We start from the raw sequence: 16,736 nt of genomic DNA on the forward strand, positions 1-16,736 counted from the left end.
TTGTAATATCTTATTTCTGGGGGAGTTTGTATAGAGTCTTTGATATTACTTCTTTATATAGTTGGTAGAATTTATCAGTGAAACCATCTGGTCCTGAAGTCCTCTTTATAGGAAGTTTTTGATTTGTTTTGTTTTGATTTTCTCTCTGCAGGCCCTGAGGGTGGAGCATCAAACAACAGAGGATTATTCTCAGGTCCTGAAACCTAGTGGAATTTGCCCTGCTGCGTTTTGGACTTGGGACCCATGACCCTTTTATTCCTTACAATTTCTCCCTTTTGAAATGGGAATGCCTATCCTATGCCTGCCCCACCATTGCATTTTGGAAGCAGATAACATGTTTTCTAGTTTAAAAGGTCTACACATGGAGAGGAATTTTGCCCCAGGATGGGTCATACCCTCAGTATCACCCATCTGGGCCATTTAGGCAAGTAGATTATGGGATTTGGAACTTTTTGAGTTGATCATATTTAGATGAGATTTTGGGATAATTCTGGAATGAAAGATTTTAAGATGAGGTGAATGTATTTTGTATGCGGGACAGATGTCAATTTTTGGAGGGCAGAGGGCAAAATATACTGAATTAAATAGTGTTACCTTGAAATTCATGTACACATGGAATGTGAACTTACTTTTAAATGTCTTTGCAGATGTAATTAGTTAAGATGAGCTCATACAGGATGAGAGTAGGTCCTAAATCCAGTGTTAGGTGTCCATGTAAGAGGAGAGACACAGACACAGACAGAGGGGAGAACGCCTTGTGAAGAGAGGCAGAAATTGGGGAGATCTAGCTATAAGCCAAGGAACGCCTAAGATTGCCTGCACCACCATACGCTAGGGGAGGTGAGGAATGATTCTACCTAATGTCTTAGAGGAAGCCTGGACCTGCTGGCACGTTCCTTTCAGACTTCTGGCCTCCAGAACACGGAGGTAATAAATTTCTGTCATTTTAAGCCACCCCATTTGTGGTAATTTGTTAGGCAGCCTAAAGAAAGGAATATATTTTGTACTTGAAACAATGAGATTGGATGAAATTACCAAAGCAGTGAGTGAGGTCATGAGAAACTAAAAAGGAAAAAAAAAAAAAGCCTGAGTTATCAGCCAGGAAAGGAGAAAAATCAACACAGGTGGGAGGAGAAAGGGGGAAATAGAGATCACAAGCATGGGAAGGGGAATGGCTTGGGAAAATGGTAGCATTAAGGACCCACTGGAATGTCATGAATTTAAAATAAGACTAATTAGCATGACCGTGTCCTGTTCTCCAGCTCTATTCAGCAACAGGTGCAAAGAGCTGTCAGACAGTTGGACTTAACAGGGAGTGGTTTCCCCAAGACGGTGAGCTGAGGGGAGACGGACCAGGAATTGAGACAGTCGGGCTGTGAGTGGCCACAGACTTTAAGTTCAAAAATCAGTTCTCCTTTCAGTTTGATCAGCTTTTGCTTCGTGTATTTCGAGGCTCTGAGTCCGGCATACGTATTTTGGAATTCTGTGAATTGACGCTTTATCGTCACGCAATGTTCCTCCTCACCTTGTTAACATTCTTTCCTCTGAAGTCTGCTTATTTGATGCTAATCTAGACACTCCAGTTTCTTTTGATTATTGTCTGCATGCTATACCTTTTCCTATTCTTTTATTTTTTTAATTGGCCCATTTAAGAATTAGACAGTCCTTCTTTTAGAAGAAGTTGAGAATTAGACAATGAAGTCGTTCTTTTTTAAAAAGTGTGGGTACATCTGTTTTTTAAGGACTAATCCCAGATAATTCATTCAAGTAGTTTTCTATCATCAGCAATCAAACTTTTAAAATAATTACAAAGTGTTCACTGAAGGAGTTGTCAATGCTATATGAAGGGTAAGCTGTCACTAGTATTTGTGTCCATTTTATAAGATGCAATTTGTGAAGAGTTTTTATAAAAGTTAACCTGTGTATATACAGATAATTTGCCTCAAAGAATGTCTTAGAAACACAGTATAAACATTTATACTATAGACAGAGTTCACTGTCTCCACTGGGGCTGTCCACAGAATCAACAGGTTTTCTTGAAAGCAGGTACAAAGTGACGTCAGCACAAGATTTGCTGGGATGACTGCCCCAGAAAAAGGAACAGGCGTGGTTATCCGTGGCTTTTAACCTTGAGCCGCAGTTAGGCTGCGGATCCCCACCCTGGCAATCTAGAGTCAGCAGGTGGAGATGGGAACTTCTCCAAACATTTTATAGACACTGGTTTCCTGGCTCTGATGGAGACTTCGGAGGCCATCAGAAGTCCATGGGCTCAGATCCAGGGCAGGATGAACCTTGACATCCCACTTTCCCCCATCAGTGACCGGCCACAGGTCTCAAAGTCTGCGTGCGAACATCTGGACGACCACCTGGCTACTTGACAAACCTCCCGTGGTTGTCTTCCTAACCTGTTTATGGCTTCCTACTTCTGAAGGAAAATCCTTAGAGAACATTTCTGTTCTCTTTTATGCAATGCGTTACATTCTCTGGCTTTTAATTTCTTTTCTTTATCTTTTGTTTTCCACAGTTTGATTATGAAGTGTTTGGCTATGATTTCACTGGAGTTGATCCTCTTTAAGTTTTCTCACTTCTTGAATCTGTAAATTTGCATTATTCATCAATTTGGGGAAGTTTTCAGCTATTATTTTTCAAATTCTGTTTTCTCTGCCCATCTCTTCTTATCATCTTCCATGTTACTTTGAGATTGTTGTGTACATCTCTGGTGCTCTGGTCATAGCACATTTGTTTTGGATCTTTTTTTCTCTCTGTTGTTTAGATTGGATAATTTCTATTAATCTATTTTAAAGTTCATTAACTCTTTTCTTCACGATCTCCATTTTGTTACTGAGCTGATCCAGTGAAGTTTTATTTCACATATTACATTCTTCTCTTCTAAAATTGTCATTGAGTTATTTTTTACATTTCCTTTTTCTGTTGAGCACTTTTCTTTCACTTGGAGGTTGTTTTCTTTGGCCTCACGGAGCATGGTTGTAGTAGCTACTTTACATCTTTGATCATTTCTACGTCGGGGTTGTCTGGAGATTGGCCTTTGTCGACTGTCTTTTCTCTGGAGAATTATTCATACTCTCCCAGCTTTTCTGCTGTATCTTCCATGCAAGAAATGTATGTCCTTTAGACCCTAGGTGCAGGGTCCTCTTATAATCTTATGGGGAATGTTGATGCTGTTGTTTGTTTACTTATTCATTTTTTAGCAGCTTATCACCTTGGTTAGGTCCAACCACAAGTTCTGTTTCACTCTCCGTGGCCAGTGGTTCTAATCTCAGTTCTGCTTTAAAGATTTGTGATGCTGCTTTGGGTACTTCCCATTCATGTGCCACTTGGGGATGGAGGACCCACTTCCAGGATGGCTTAGTGACATGGCTGTTGGCAAGAGGGTTCAGTTCCTCGCCACGTGGGTCATCAAGCTGCTCATTCATAACATGCGGTTGGCTTCCCCAGATCATGTCATCTGAGGCAGAAGGCAACCGGGACAGGAGCCACAATCCCTTTTAATGACCTACTCCTCAAGTCACAAACTGTCACTTCTTTATTCATTAGAAGCAAGTCACCAAGACCAGCCCATACTCAGGGGAGGGGAATCAGGCTCCGTCTCCTAAAGAGGGAATACCAATCAATTAATTATTGAGGGAAGAATATAAACTTTCCAATTACATCTGTGGACTTATCTGTTTCATCTTTTATTTCTGTAAGTTTTTGCATCATGTATTTTCAAGCTTTGTTACTAAGTGACTATACATTTAACATTGTTTGACTTCTTGATGAATTGATTCTCCTTTAAAAAATGAGTTCTTGGGCTTCCCTGGTGGTGCGGTGGTTAAGAGTCCGCCTGCCGATGCAGGGGACACGGGTTCGTGCCCCGGTCCGGGAAGATCCCACATGCCGCGGAGCAGCTGGGCCCGTGTGCCATGGCCGCTGAGCCTGCGCGTCCGGAGCCTGTGCTCCGCAACGGGAGAGGCCACAACAGTGAGAGGCCCGCCTACTGCCAAAAAAAACCCAAAAAACAAAAACGAGTTCTTTCTTTATCTTTGGAGGTACTGTTTTTCTTGAAGTCTGCTTTATCTGGTATTGATTTAGCCACTGAAACTTTCTTATAATTAGTGTCTGCTTGGTATATATTCCATTCTTCTGCTCTAAACCTAATGGTTTGTTTATATTTAAAGTGCATCATTTATAAATAGCCAGTAGTTGGGTCTTTCTTTGAGTTTTAAACGTAGTCCGATTATCCTTGTCTTTTAAGTGGAGTGTTTTTGTTAATTAATGTTTAATCTAATTATTCCTTTGATTGGGTCGAGTTCACCATTTTCCTGTTTACTTTATTTGTAAATGGTACTGATTTTCCTCTTTTCTTTTTACTTATTTGTTCCACTGAATCTTCGTCCCCCTTCTCTTTTCCTGCCTTCCTTTGGATTCATTAAATATCTTTTGGTTTTCCACTTTCTTTCCTCTGTTGGCTTTTTGTATTGTTTTCATTGTTAACTTTAAGATTTTTTTTTTGTGTGTGTTGTTTTTATCCTTAACTTTAAGATTACAGTGACCGCACTAACCGTTTCTCAGGAAACCAGGAGTTCCTATCAGACCACTTCTCAATGTGAGAACTTCAGAACAACGTAACTCTGTTACCAGGATCTGCACTGTTGTGCTGTTGTGGTATGTGTTTTACTTACAAACATGCTATGAAACACACAACACATGCTATTGTTTTTGCTTTAAAAAGTCTTAAATATATTAAAAATATTTTTGTCTTTGGCCACGTGTCGACTCACGTGGGTGACTCCATCTCTCTCTGCAGACACGTGTTTCATCTCAGATCATCCCCTTCAGCCTGAAGATCTTCCTTTAGTATTTCTTTCAGTGTCGGCAGGGTGCTGAAGCCTTCTCTCAGCTTTCTTTTTTTTTCTGGGAATGATTTATTTCATCTTCATTTTTAAAGTCTGTATTTGCTAACTCTAGAATTTAGGGTTGGAAATCTTTTTCTTTCAGCATTTAAAAAAAATTAATTAATTAATTAGTTTTTGGCTGAGTTGGGTCTTTGTTGCTGCACGCAGTCTTTCTCTAGTTGTGGCGAGCGGGGGCTACTCTTCGTTGCAGTGCACGGGCTTCTCATTGCGGTGGCTTCTCTTATTGTGGAGCACGGGCTCTAGGCGTGTGGGCTTCAGTAGTTGTGGCTTGCAGGCTCTAGAGCACAGGCTCAGTAGTTGTGGCGCACGGGCTTAGTTGCTCCGTGGCATGTGGGATCTTCCTGGACCAGGGCTCAAACCCGTGTCCCCTGCATTGGCAGGTAGATTCTTAAGCACTGCGCCACCAGGGAAGCCCTCTTTCAGCATTTAAACAGAAGATTTCATTTTCATCACTCGGGCTTCCTTTGTGCTTTAGGAAAAGTCACCTGCCTTTCTTTTTGTTGTTACCCTGAACATAAGTTGTTTCTTTTCTCTGCATGCTTTTACCCAGCTTCTCTTTTTCTTTGGTTTTCAGAAGTTTGACTAGGGCATGCCCTGGTATAGATGTTCGTGTTTATCCTTCGTTGGATTTGTTGAGCTTTTGAATTGTTGGTTTGATGACTCTGACAAGGTTGGGAAATTCTCAGTTATCATCTGTTCAAATGTTTCTTTTGCTCCTTTGTCTCCCTCCTATGAACTCAGTTACGTCCTTATTAGACTGTTTGATATTGTCTACATATCTATGATGTGATGCAGTATCTGTTTTATTTCTTTCTATGCGTCAATGTGAATCTTTTCTATCGACTTATCTTGAGTTCACTGATTCTTTTTGTTTTGTTCAGCCCCCTGTTAAACCAACTGGATAGGTTCTTAATTTCAGTTATAAGGTTTTTGAATTCTAGCATTTCCATTGGGATCTTTTGCCTAGTTTTTCATTTCTTTGCTTAAATTATCCATCTTTTAATTCATTTTCCTATTCTTCTTTGATGACTTTAGTATACTTATAAGTTATTTTAAATCCTTTTCTGCTAATTCCAAAATCCACGTCATCTCTCAGTGTGCCTCTGTTACCTGTTATTCCCTTTATTGTGGCTTTCATTTCCTTGTTTCCATAAACATCTGATAATTTTGGTTTTACACTTGATTTTGACTATAAAGAACAGTGGAGAGGGTGACCAGAGTCAGGAGCTCATCACTTTGATCCAATCAGGAGTTAAGCTGGGCCATGGCTGGTTTGTGCTGTTGGTAGTTGCAATTCATTTCTGGTTTCAAACACCTTGAGGGTGACACCAGATTCCTCTCTGGAGTAAAAGCTTTGGATCTAAATGCCTCAAAACTATGGAGACATCCCTGTCTCTCTTTGTAGACTAACCTCCATCTTCTCAAGTGGGAGAATCGGCACATGTGTGAGCTAGCTCTTTTTTTTGGGATCCTCCAGATTCCAACGCATTAAATCTCTTCATCTTGGCCAAGTTGCTCATCTGCTCTGCAGTGATCTCAAGGAGGAAAGCGGCCATTGATCTTTTCTTACCTGGGGAGGGATTAGAACTCTTCCGGAATTCAGTAAATTTGGACTTCTTTACATCTGCATATTTCTCAGAGGTTTAAGTCACATTTTATTTCGCTCTAAGTGTATCTTCTTTTCTCATTGTTTTGGTGAGAAAACAAAGGAGTGGTCTTTTTACCGTTTTCTGTATTCTGCCTCAAAGCAGACGTCTCAATCATCTTTACAGATGCATGGCATTTCCTCAGGTGACGTGCGGTCACTTTCCCAACTAGATCCTATTGATTTGGAATGTTTCCAGCTTTCTCTTTTCTGTTTCTTTTTCTTTTCCTTTTATCTTTTTGTAGTTTTGTAAGATACTGCTGCAGGGAGTAACCCTGTGCATATGTCTTTTTAAAATTCTTGCCAGTAAATTCCTAGAAGAGACATTGCTGGGTTGAAGGGTAAATGCCTGCATGATTTAGCTAAATTGCCCTCCACAGGGACTGTGACATTTTGCATTCCCCCTGGGTTTATGGGAGACAGTGTTTTCTTTAGTCTTGCCTCATTATATGTGGTCAACCTTTTGAATTTTTGCCAATCTGATAGGTGAGAAGTGGTAACTCAGTATACTTGGAATTTGCTTTCCTCTTGTTCTCAGTGAGTCGAGCATCTTTTCATATGTTTAAAGGTCATTTTCAATTCTTTTTTTTTTTTTTGTGAACTGCTCTGTAAATTTCTTGTTCTTTTTCTTCTCTCTTCTCTATAGTAAGGAACTTCGTATTTTAAGGCTATTAATCATTTGTGATGTAGGTTGCAAATATTTTACATTTTAATTTTCTTCTGTCGTTTTAATGTTTTGCATAGACTTTTGAAGATCCATCTAGAAGTCTAATTCTTGAAGGCCTCAGTAGTCACTTCAGACACAATTGTACTCGTCAGATATTTTTCACTTATAACGTAGATTTGCTGCAGGATCTCAGAAAGTTTTCTTTGACACATCTCAGTTTTCTAATAATCCCCTTTAGTGGTTTGGCCACACTGAGTTATGTCTTAAAGACACCGTGCTATTTCTTGCCTTTCGTTTAGGTGCTCAGTGCCTTTCTCTTCCTCTGGCAACTTCAAAACAAGGCTGAGTGGTTACCACCTGTGCCAGGCCTTCCCTGATACCTCCAGATTTTTTACTACCGTCCTCTGTGATATTCCCGTGCTCCCATCATAGAGCTTATTCTGCTTTTAAGAAAATTGATTACATGCCTGTTTCTCCTCTTCAGGGCGGGGACCAGATCTTACTCAAATCCCGAATCAAATCCCAGGTCCTGAACCCGGGTACTCAGTGAATATTTTAAAGATGGAGAAAGACTTATGATTTGGCTGTGTCTCCTGGGCAATCAGGATGTCAGGGGTTTTAACCCATGATAGTGGCCCAGGTATCTCAGTGACCAGAAGCAGGGGTAGGGGTATTTAAAAGTCAGAGGTAACTACAGGAAAGGCAGGGGCCTTGATTTGGGGTCAGGGTCAGGATGGACTGCTGCTGTGGTCATCTAGCAGCTGAATCGCCGGGGGAGGGGGCAGATATGGGAAATAAAAGCACCATCAGTCACTCCTTGGACACTGATTGTGTGGCATTCTCTGTGCTAGGCACCTCAGTTTATAATACTCAGTCCCTGCAGCAATTATTTCAGACCGGGAATCAGACTCAGGGAGCCCCTCCGAAGAGGCCATTAAAGTGGGTGGTGGTGACCCTAAGGCTGCATCCTCTGTTCTCCTAGCTTGACGTGCATGCCCTTCTCAACCATAGGATCGTGCCTTCATTTAAGATTGTCTTCCAGTGCAATTTCTAGTAGGACTTCTCAACGCAGAGGCCACTGCTATTCACCAAATAGATGAACCGTGCTCTTACTTCTTGAGCTTGCGGACATAGGATAAAAGACTCCGGCTATTTACAGGGTGAAACCTGGCAGTGTGTTGGAAGGCAAGTGGGATGCCACCACGACAGCTGCACAGGTGGGATTTTACCCACCGTGGGTTACTTAGGAAGATACATGTTCTGCTTTTTGCACCTTCTTTTAAAAAAATGATGTATTTCTTAATTGCACAGCCTGTCCCTGACAGGGCAGACAGAGGGGCTCCTGTGCGGCCAGACTGACAGAGTGGGAGATGGAGTTCTGCCCTGAGTCCACGGTGTGCCACCCTGCAGGGCCTCTCCCTGCCTGCGCTTCCTGTGTGGGAATTGCCTATGGTCCCTGCTTGCGGCCTGGGCACAGGGAGAGCTGAGATGCAGCAGTTCCAGACCGTGCAGCCACCGGCCTAGACTCCGTGGGTACCCGGGGCCAGCAGTACCGTGAGAACAAAAGTACAAGTACCCGACAAGGTGGCAAGTCATCCATTTGTTTTACTTTGAATATTATTTCAATAATTTGTATTAATCTGGAACGTCTTTTAGCTAAGCATACATGCAGAACCATGAGAGGGGCTCTCCAGAGCAACGCGCCCCACGGCAAATGCATTGGGGGTTGCAGCCATATGTGGTTGGGAGGGTCTAGTCATCCTGGGTTCTGGGGAGACTATCTCCTGCGTGTGAAGTCTGGACTGAACCCAGAACCTGGAGTTTAGAGAAAGCCTGGGAGAATAGGAGGAGGCTGTCCTGGTCAAATATTCCAGAGACTTACAAAAAAAATAAAAACGTCCTCTGTTGCGTGGGCACACCAGCTGCTTTTAAAGAGTTGGTGGAATATTTATTGTTGGACAAGATTCCATTTCTCAGTGAGGCAATGGGAAAGATTTCTGACCTCCCATACTTTCCTCATTCCATGTAAAACAGCCTTCCCGAGGACTGTATATGTGTGTGTGAGCTTGTGCGTATGTACGTGCGTACACACGTGTGAGTGTGCAAGTGTATGTGATCGCGAGTTTGCATGTGTGTTTTGTGTATGTGCCTGTGTGATGCAGACACAAATCCACACTTGCCGATTTTATCACTTGTTTTTAGTTTAACGAAGTATTAGCTGAAGCCATAAGGAAGCAATAATTATCAAGATTGGCAAAGGTGCAAGCATCAAGTTAAAAACAATTTCAATGGCCAAAATAGGTTGTATTTTGTTGAAATGCAGTAAATAATTTTCATTAATTTTAGGTTGAGGGAGTTAAAAAAAATAAAACCTGTGTAAAGACTTCTGATGAGCCCCACCCCCTGCCCCCAATTTTTGCTAAAGTCCCGGCATAATACGAAACTTATGTAAAACATGGTCACTGTAAGCTTCACAAGTTCATCAGCTTCGAAGCACTCAAAGAAACGCGTTGTGGGGGGTCCAGGGCTCTGGCTGGTGTGATGCAGTCTCCCAACCCAGACACGTTAATGGGTTTAGGGTCCTAATCACTTTACCTAGCCAAAGGGTATTCAAAATAAGAATAACCCTCAGATAAGTGTGGCAAAGTGTGAATAGGGTGTGACCATTTGAATGGGGGCTCCTTGTGCCAAGAGAGCTCTCTAGGAGTCTTTGGGGGCTTCTTAGTGGGAGCAGCTTGCCTTGCAGGGTGAGGCTGGGTGGGTGCAGGGTCACAGGTTGGGGTCTGGCCCAGGTAGGAGAAGTGAAGGTAGGGTCTTAGAGCAGGCCATCCATGTGGTGTGTGGATGGGATGGGATGGGGTTGGGGTCCTGATCTCTCCTCTCCTCCCCGACTCTGCCCTGCACCACTGGGACTTCAGGGTGCTACTGCCCTCCCCCTTCCCTCCCTCAGTTCAGAAGCCAGTCTTATCAGGACTTTGCGCCTGGCCTGTGTGTGCTGGACCTGGGTTCTGGCCCCCATGGGAGGCCCTGTGTGGTTGGCCCGCACACAGGGCCTCCTATGGGGGCCAGTGGGATCCCATCTCTGGGGTGGCTGAGCTCACACAGCCTCTGTGTAATCCTCAAGTGTGACGGCCTTCTCCACTTGGCTGAGTTATGGACATACAGAGCTCACCAAAGTGAGGTCACACCACCCACGTGTTTGTTTGGTGAACAAAAAATGTTTCCTGCTATTTCAGTAAACAGCAAATGTTGGCAGCCATCAGCCACTGCAGCCGAGGGCCCCCTCCCCCTCCCCACAAAGGTGCACCCTGAGGGGATTCAGGATGGAGAAAAACAAGGATGCTGGCCCTAGAGAGTTGAGATATATATCAAAGGAATAATTTCAGTGAGCCCAGACTCTTGCATCTCCCCATACATAGAAAGGCACTAAAATCATTAACTTGAGATGTCTGTTTTTTTGTGATTAGCAGTAATCTTTTTTTTTAAATTAATTTATTTATTTTTGGCTGCATTGAGTCTTCGTTGCTGCGCGCGGGCTTTCTCTAGTTGCGGCAAGCGGGGGCTACTCTTCGTTGCGGTGCGCAGACTTCTCATTGCGGTGGCCTCTCTTGTTGTGGAGCATGGGCTCTAGGCACGTGCTTCAGTAGTTGTGGCTCACGGGCTCTAGAGTGCAGGCTGAGTAGTTGTGGTGCACAGGCTCAGTAGTTGTGGCTCACGGGCTCTAGAGTGCAGGCTCAGTAGCTGTGGCTCACGCGCCCAGTTGCTCCGCGGCATGTGGGATCTTCCTGGACCAGGGCTCGAACCCGTGTCCCCTGCATTGGCAGGTGGATTCTTAACCACTGTGCCACCAGGGAAGCCCCAGCAGTAATCTTTTGATGTTTTGGCTACTTTTTTTTTTTTCCCAGCAAAAACTCCTATATATCCTGGCTCTTCCCTTACCTCTTAGGGACAATTTCTCAACGCTAGCTGAGAGTCTGTCTCCTGGGCTATAGTCCTCAGTAAGGTCCTAGAATAAAACATACTTCTCAACTTCCAGGTTGTGCATTTTTTTTCAGTTGACATTTTCATGCTGAAAGACCTGGTGTGGCTTGTTTCCTGAGAAAGACTTTTCCCTGGAGCTATGAACAGGCACCAGCCTCTAAGACATTAGTCCTGGAGAGATTGTTTCCCTACAGGTCTGGGACTGACTCCCTTTCTTATCAGGGTCCGTACAGCCTGTAAAGGAGGGTTTAGTTTTACAGGCCGATCCTTAGAACAGACCTCATCTCCTGATCTGTCCTGATGGTGGGAGCCCTCGTCAGCCAAGGTGTTCACAACCTTGGGATTTCCACCTGTTCAGACTTCTGTCATCACGTTGTAAAAGATGCTCTGGTCACCCTACTGGTTACTTATCCAGCTAACCAGTTTGAAGAGAATAATACTCTAAGGAAAAGTAATCCTATAATTAGTAACTTATGTTGTCGAAATTTTTTTAGTCAAAAAAGTCATTAGTATGTTAATTAATATATGAATGCGAATTAATGTTAATGTACAGAATATCTGACACCAGCTACACTTCTGATCACCAATTCCCATGTTGGGAGTTTTCCCCACACCAAGGCAACTCTCTGACACCAACTGGGTGTTCTGCAGTTCAGCTCAATTCTGACTGTCTACTCTCAGGTAACATCAGATCCCACGAGACTGTACCCCTTCCCCCCAACTTCAGATGGCAGTCACAAGTTCCAGGTTGTCACCTGTGCTTCTGATCAACTGGTTATAGGTGGGAAGTTCCAACGACCCCGTCTGTGGGTTCAATTAATTTGCTAGAGTGACTCTCAGAACTCAGAGAAACATTTTACTCACTAGGTCACCTGATTATAAAGGCATAAAAAACTCAGGAATAGCCAAATGAAAGAGATTTGGACGACAAGGTATGGGGAAAGGGCATTGTTGATGAAAAATTAATCAGTTGATCTAAGAAAGAAATGGAAAAGTTTATTCAAGCCAAATTGAGGATTATAGCCCTGGGAGAGCATTTCAGGAAGCTCCGAGAACTGTTCAGCCCATTAGAAGTCAAAGCACAGTTATATAAGCCTTCTGAGACAGAGAGCTGTACGTTAAATGACATATTATGGACAGTTTCCACAATCCAGGTCTGTAAGTACAAAGTGGTGGGTCACCCTTGTAACCCAGCAGGACCCTATGGGGCCTTCCCGGGACAGACCCCTCCCCCATATCCTCTGCTGTAGCTCCTCTCTGAGGTACCTAGATAACAGTATGTGATGGACATTTCCCGAGTTGCTTTACAGATGCTAACCGCCCCCCCCTCCCGCAAATGGAAGATGTTAACTACTTGATGACCTTGAGCATGTAGCCCCAGGCTTACTGGAGACTAAAGATTGATAAGGCTAACCCCTGTGACACCAGCCTGTTACCTCACCATCAACCGATCAGAGAATTGTGCACAAGCCGATCACATACCCTGTGACCCCCCAACCTGCCAAAACGTGGCCTTTAAAAATTCTTTGCTGAAACCCTTCAGGAAGTTTGGGGTTTTGGCTTTACTGTGTGTGGGCAAGCAGACCCAAGTCTGGTTCCATAACACTGTGACCCCTTACAGGATCAAGAAGGAAGGTTATATTTTAAGGAGTTGTCTTGTTGAGGCCAGGAGAAAGTTCTCTTTATGGTTGAGCAGGGATTCCTTCTGATGGGAAGGTTAGGTCCATACGCACTGCACATAAACAGTGGTGGGAGAGAGGAGGCCAAAGAGCAGAGAAAAATTTTATGTTAAAATTTTTCTTGGCTTGCCATAAAATATGAATTTTATTTCATAGCCAGATGGAAGAGATGCATAAGGCAAGGTATGTGGAAAGGGTGTGGAGCTTCCAGGCCCTCTCCAGGAGCACCGTTCTCCCCAAATCTCCATGTGTTCACCAACCAGGAAGCCTCTGAACCCTGTCCTTTGGGTTTTTATGTAGGCTTCATTACATAGGAACATTTGATTAAATCATTGGCCATTGGTGATTGATTCCACCTCCAGCCCCTCTCCCTTCCTGGAGGTCAGGAACTAAAAGTTCCAACCCTCTAATCACGTGGTTTGTTCTCCTGGCAACCAGCCCCCATCCATAGGGGCTTTTCAAACTCACCTCATTAACATAATAAGAGATATTGTACCATTATAGCTCACATTGTAATAGGGCAGAGCCAGATCTGACTGCATGTGGGATCTGTTCCTTTTACTTTAACCTTTGCTTTCCGCCGCTTTTGTTCACTAAAAGGATACTGTCTCTACATAATGGCCTGCCTCGGGAACCCTGCCCCTCTGCCTGAATGTTAAACCAAAGTGCCTTTGTTCAGGCAAACATCCGGACCCTGTCCACCTGTGGATGGCTGCAAGAAAGAAGAAATTAACTCCTCCCCTCCCCAAGGCTGGTCATTCCAGGTGATATCTGCAAAACTTATGGCCTTTTTACTTTACTTCCTCATCTCCTCCCCCTCTGTGCTATAAAAGAAACTGGCATCCAAACCCTGATAAGATGGTTATTTTGAGACTTTAGCCTGCCAACTTCTCGGTCTGCAGGCTTTCCGAATAAAGTCGTATTCCCTGCCTCAACACCTCGTCTCTGATTTATTGGCCTGTCGTTCGGTGCACAGCGAGCTTGGACTCGGTAATATCACAGGAAATTACAAGGGTTTTAGTTGATCTGTGCCAGAAAGGGGATAAAGACCAAATATATATATTTTATAATAAAATCCAATAGCACAATACGTTAATTATTAATCAAATCCACCAAAAAGCTGGTTATAAAACCAGTTTTAGAAGATGTTGTGAACCTCACATATTCTCTCTGCCCCCAGGGAGTGGTTGGAGACACACTTTTTGGCCCCTGACTCCTTTGTAAGATCCCTACAGGGGTCTTGAACGTGTCTCTTGGAAAATAGGCAATTCTGCTCCCAGACCAAACACTGCTAAATTCCCGGTGAGTGGCTACAACTTCGTTTTCTGCTGCAACTGTTTCCAAGGAGTGCTATTAGCGCTGGGTGGAAACCCACCAGAAAATCCACTGTGAGGGATTTTCAGCTTCACTAGAAGCAGGAAGCCACAGTAATATCCAAAGTAGAGCCTGCCTGGTGCAGCCTGACCAGCTAAGCTGGTTAAATGTTTGGTTGTGATTTGAGGATCTAAAAACTTTGAATGAATGAATGGAGTTCTTTGTACATCTTCATTGATGGCTGCCAGTTTGAAACGAAGAATGAAGACTCTGAAGGACTGTACAGATGAGGTGACAGGCTTAAACACTGAGCAGAAATAACAGAGCAATAATTTTTCTACTCTTTTAAAAAATGAGTCCCTTCCTGTGATCCTACAGGATGTGGAAACTCAGTTATTTGGAAATACCAAGTACTATGTAATCACGTAGGTTCACCTCGAAGAAATGAAAATGCTGATTTACCTTTAAGAAAATTTAGGAAAAGGTAATAAGTGCAATTATATATCATCGTTTTATATCAAAGTAGTACCTTTCCAGAAGGTTATTTGCTCCTGTGATCAGAGATTTCCCCAGGTATTAACAGGGTGGAGTGGAAGCCCATCCCTGCGTAAGTCAGTTTTGTTAGCGCTATCTTCTAAGTCCAAAAGGGCAAGTCTTATTGCTTTTACAGCTACTCTTCTTATTACAGAAGCTTTTAGAAGGATGAATGCGCTTTTGGTTAGATTGAAGGCTGAAGAAGAGACTCAGCACAGTGGCTGAGTCAGCGGGCAAATACAGCTGGTGGTCCGGGGTGAGCCAACGCAGGTCCTCTGGTTTGTGGTTTAGGCATCATTTAGGGTTGTTCTTTTCAGCGACGTTGGAATTGCTCCCAGGCCACAGCCCCACTTCTGCATGAATTACTTCTGTGCACACCTGTTGGCAAGAATGGAGGCTGCGGTTATGCCAGGCAGCCCAAGGGCCTAGGGAATGTCCAAGCTCAGGGTTCCCACGACCCCAAAGAGGGTGCCCTGCGGTTTTCCACAAAGAGGACACACCTTTGGGCTTCCTTCTGCCTGCATCTTTTTTTTTTAAAACTGGGATATAGTTCCTTACTACACAAGGATCCACTGAGCCTGCTGAGAGAAGGAATTTGCCAAGTTCATTCCTCCACTTGAGAAAAAGGATCATCATAAAAACACGAGTTCACATTTCAAATTCGGTCTTTCTTACACGTCATGTCCCCTCCAACAGGTAGTCTCTTTCCAGAGCTCCCTCCAGCCTCCCCTAAAGCCAAGGGTGGAGGGACCGGCCTGGCACATCTCCCAAAGTGTCTTGTCTGGATTCCTCAGTGAGAGAGGACTTGGACCAAGAGAACAGAACCTCATTCTCTGACATGGGGGATGCCAAATTCATACTTGTTGGGAAAAGGAGCCCTTAGCCCGCAGGACTATGGTTTTACTGCCCCTAATAGAACACTGAACTCTCCAGCTTCCCGAAGGCCAGAGCAAAGGCATCCCTCCCCTCAGAATAGCTGGCTGAGCTGCAGCCGTCCCCTCAGGATGAGTGAAGTTTTGCTCCAGGAAAATCCAGCTGCCCCGGCAACCCACCAACAGCTTGCCGCCTCCAAAGTGGACTCACGGGCCCATCACTCTGACTTGAACGTCACCAGGTGGTCTTGCACCCAAGTCTAATTCTCGGTACAGGTGAGAGGTTTTCCGTGACTCAGGTGGCCCGCATGACTCACCTGTGAGCTTACGTTCGGCTGCCGTAGCGGGAAATGTGCAGGGCAGCTCTGGATGCTCTAGCCGGGACCAGCTTCTCTCCACGTCCCCTTGTTCGCTATTGAAAACTTAACATTAGGAGAGAGGAAAGGGCACCTCCGAACACACGCCCCTTCCCAGAGGTTGGGGGCTCAGCCTGATTTCGTCCCTGGTGAGGCTCCACCTCACCCCCAGGCACCTGGCCGTCTGGCCTGTCAAGTTCATACAAGGGAGATCCCACCAGGAGCCCCTGTCCCCCTCGACCCACAGAGGGTGTCAGGCAGCCTCCTGCCCCTTCTCCCAAGGGCGCTGGGCCCAGCCTGCCTCTCACCCCCCCGCACCTGCTGTTCCTCCAGATTGGTCATCGTCGTCCTCTGCCAGGGTGCACATCGGAGCATCGGGCAAGGCCTGCTCCTTGGATCGAGGGGCACTGATTAAGGGGAGCTCACAGTCTCTCTCTCTTCCCTTTCCATTTTTCAGAGAAAGACTCCGACAACATGGAAGTGTAGAGTGGGATGTGCCAGTTTGCCAGACTTGCCCTGCCCTGCCCCCTCCTGTCCCCACCTGCCCTTACCTGCCTTCGCCTGTTCCCACCTGTCCCTACCTGCCCTCACCTGTTCTCACATGTCCTTACCAGCCCTCATTGGCTCCCTCTTTCTCCTCCCAGAGGTGGACGTGGCTATTGATTGGTGAGTGTCGCGCAGGACCTCCCCATGCACTTCTGTGACGTGTAGAATTTAACCAGGATTCAACCAGGATTATGATGCACCTGGGCGTGTGCAGCAACCTGTTCCC

The sequence above is a fragment of the Delphinapterus leucas genome, chromosome 9 (genome assembly GCF_059928025.1).
Source record: "Delphinapterus leucas isolate spDelLeu-1000000601 "Yukka" chromosome 9, BTC_Dleu_Yukka2, whole genome shotgun sequence".
Taxonomy (NCBI): domain Eukaryota; kingdom Metazoa; phylum Chordata; class Mammalia; order Artiodactyla; family Monodontidae; genus Delphinapterus; species Delphinapterus leucas.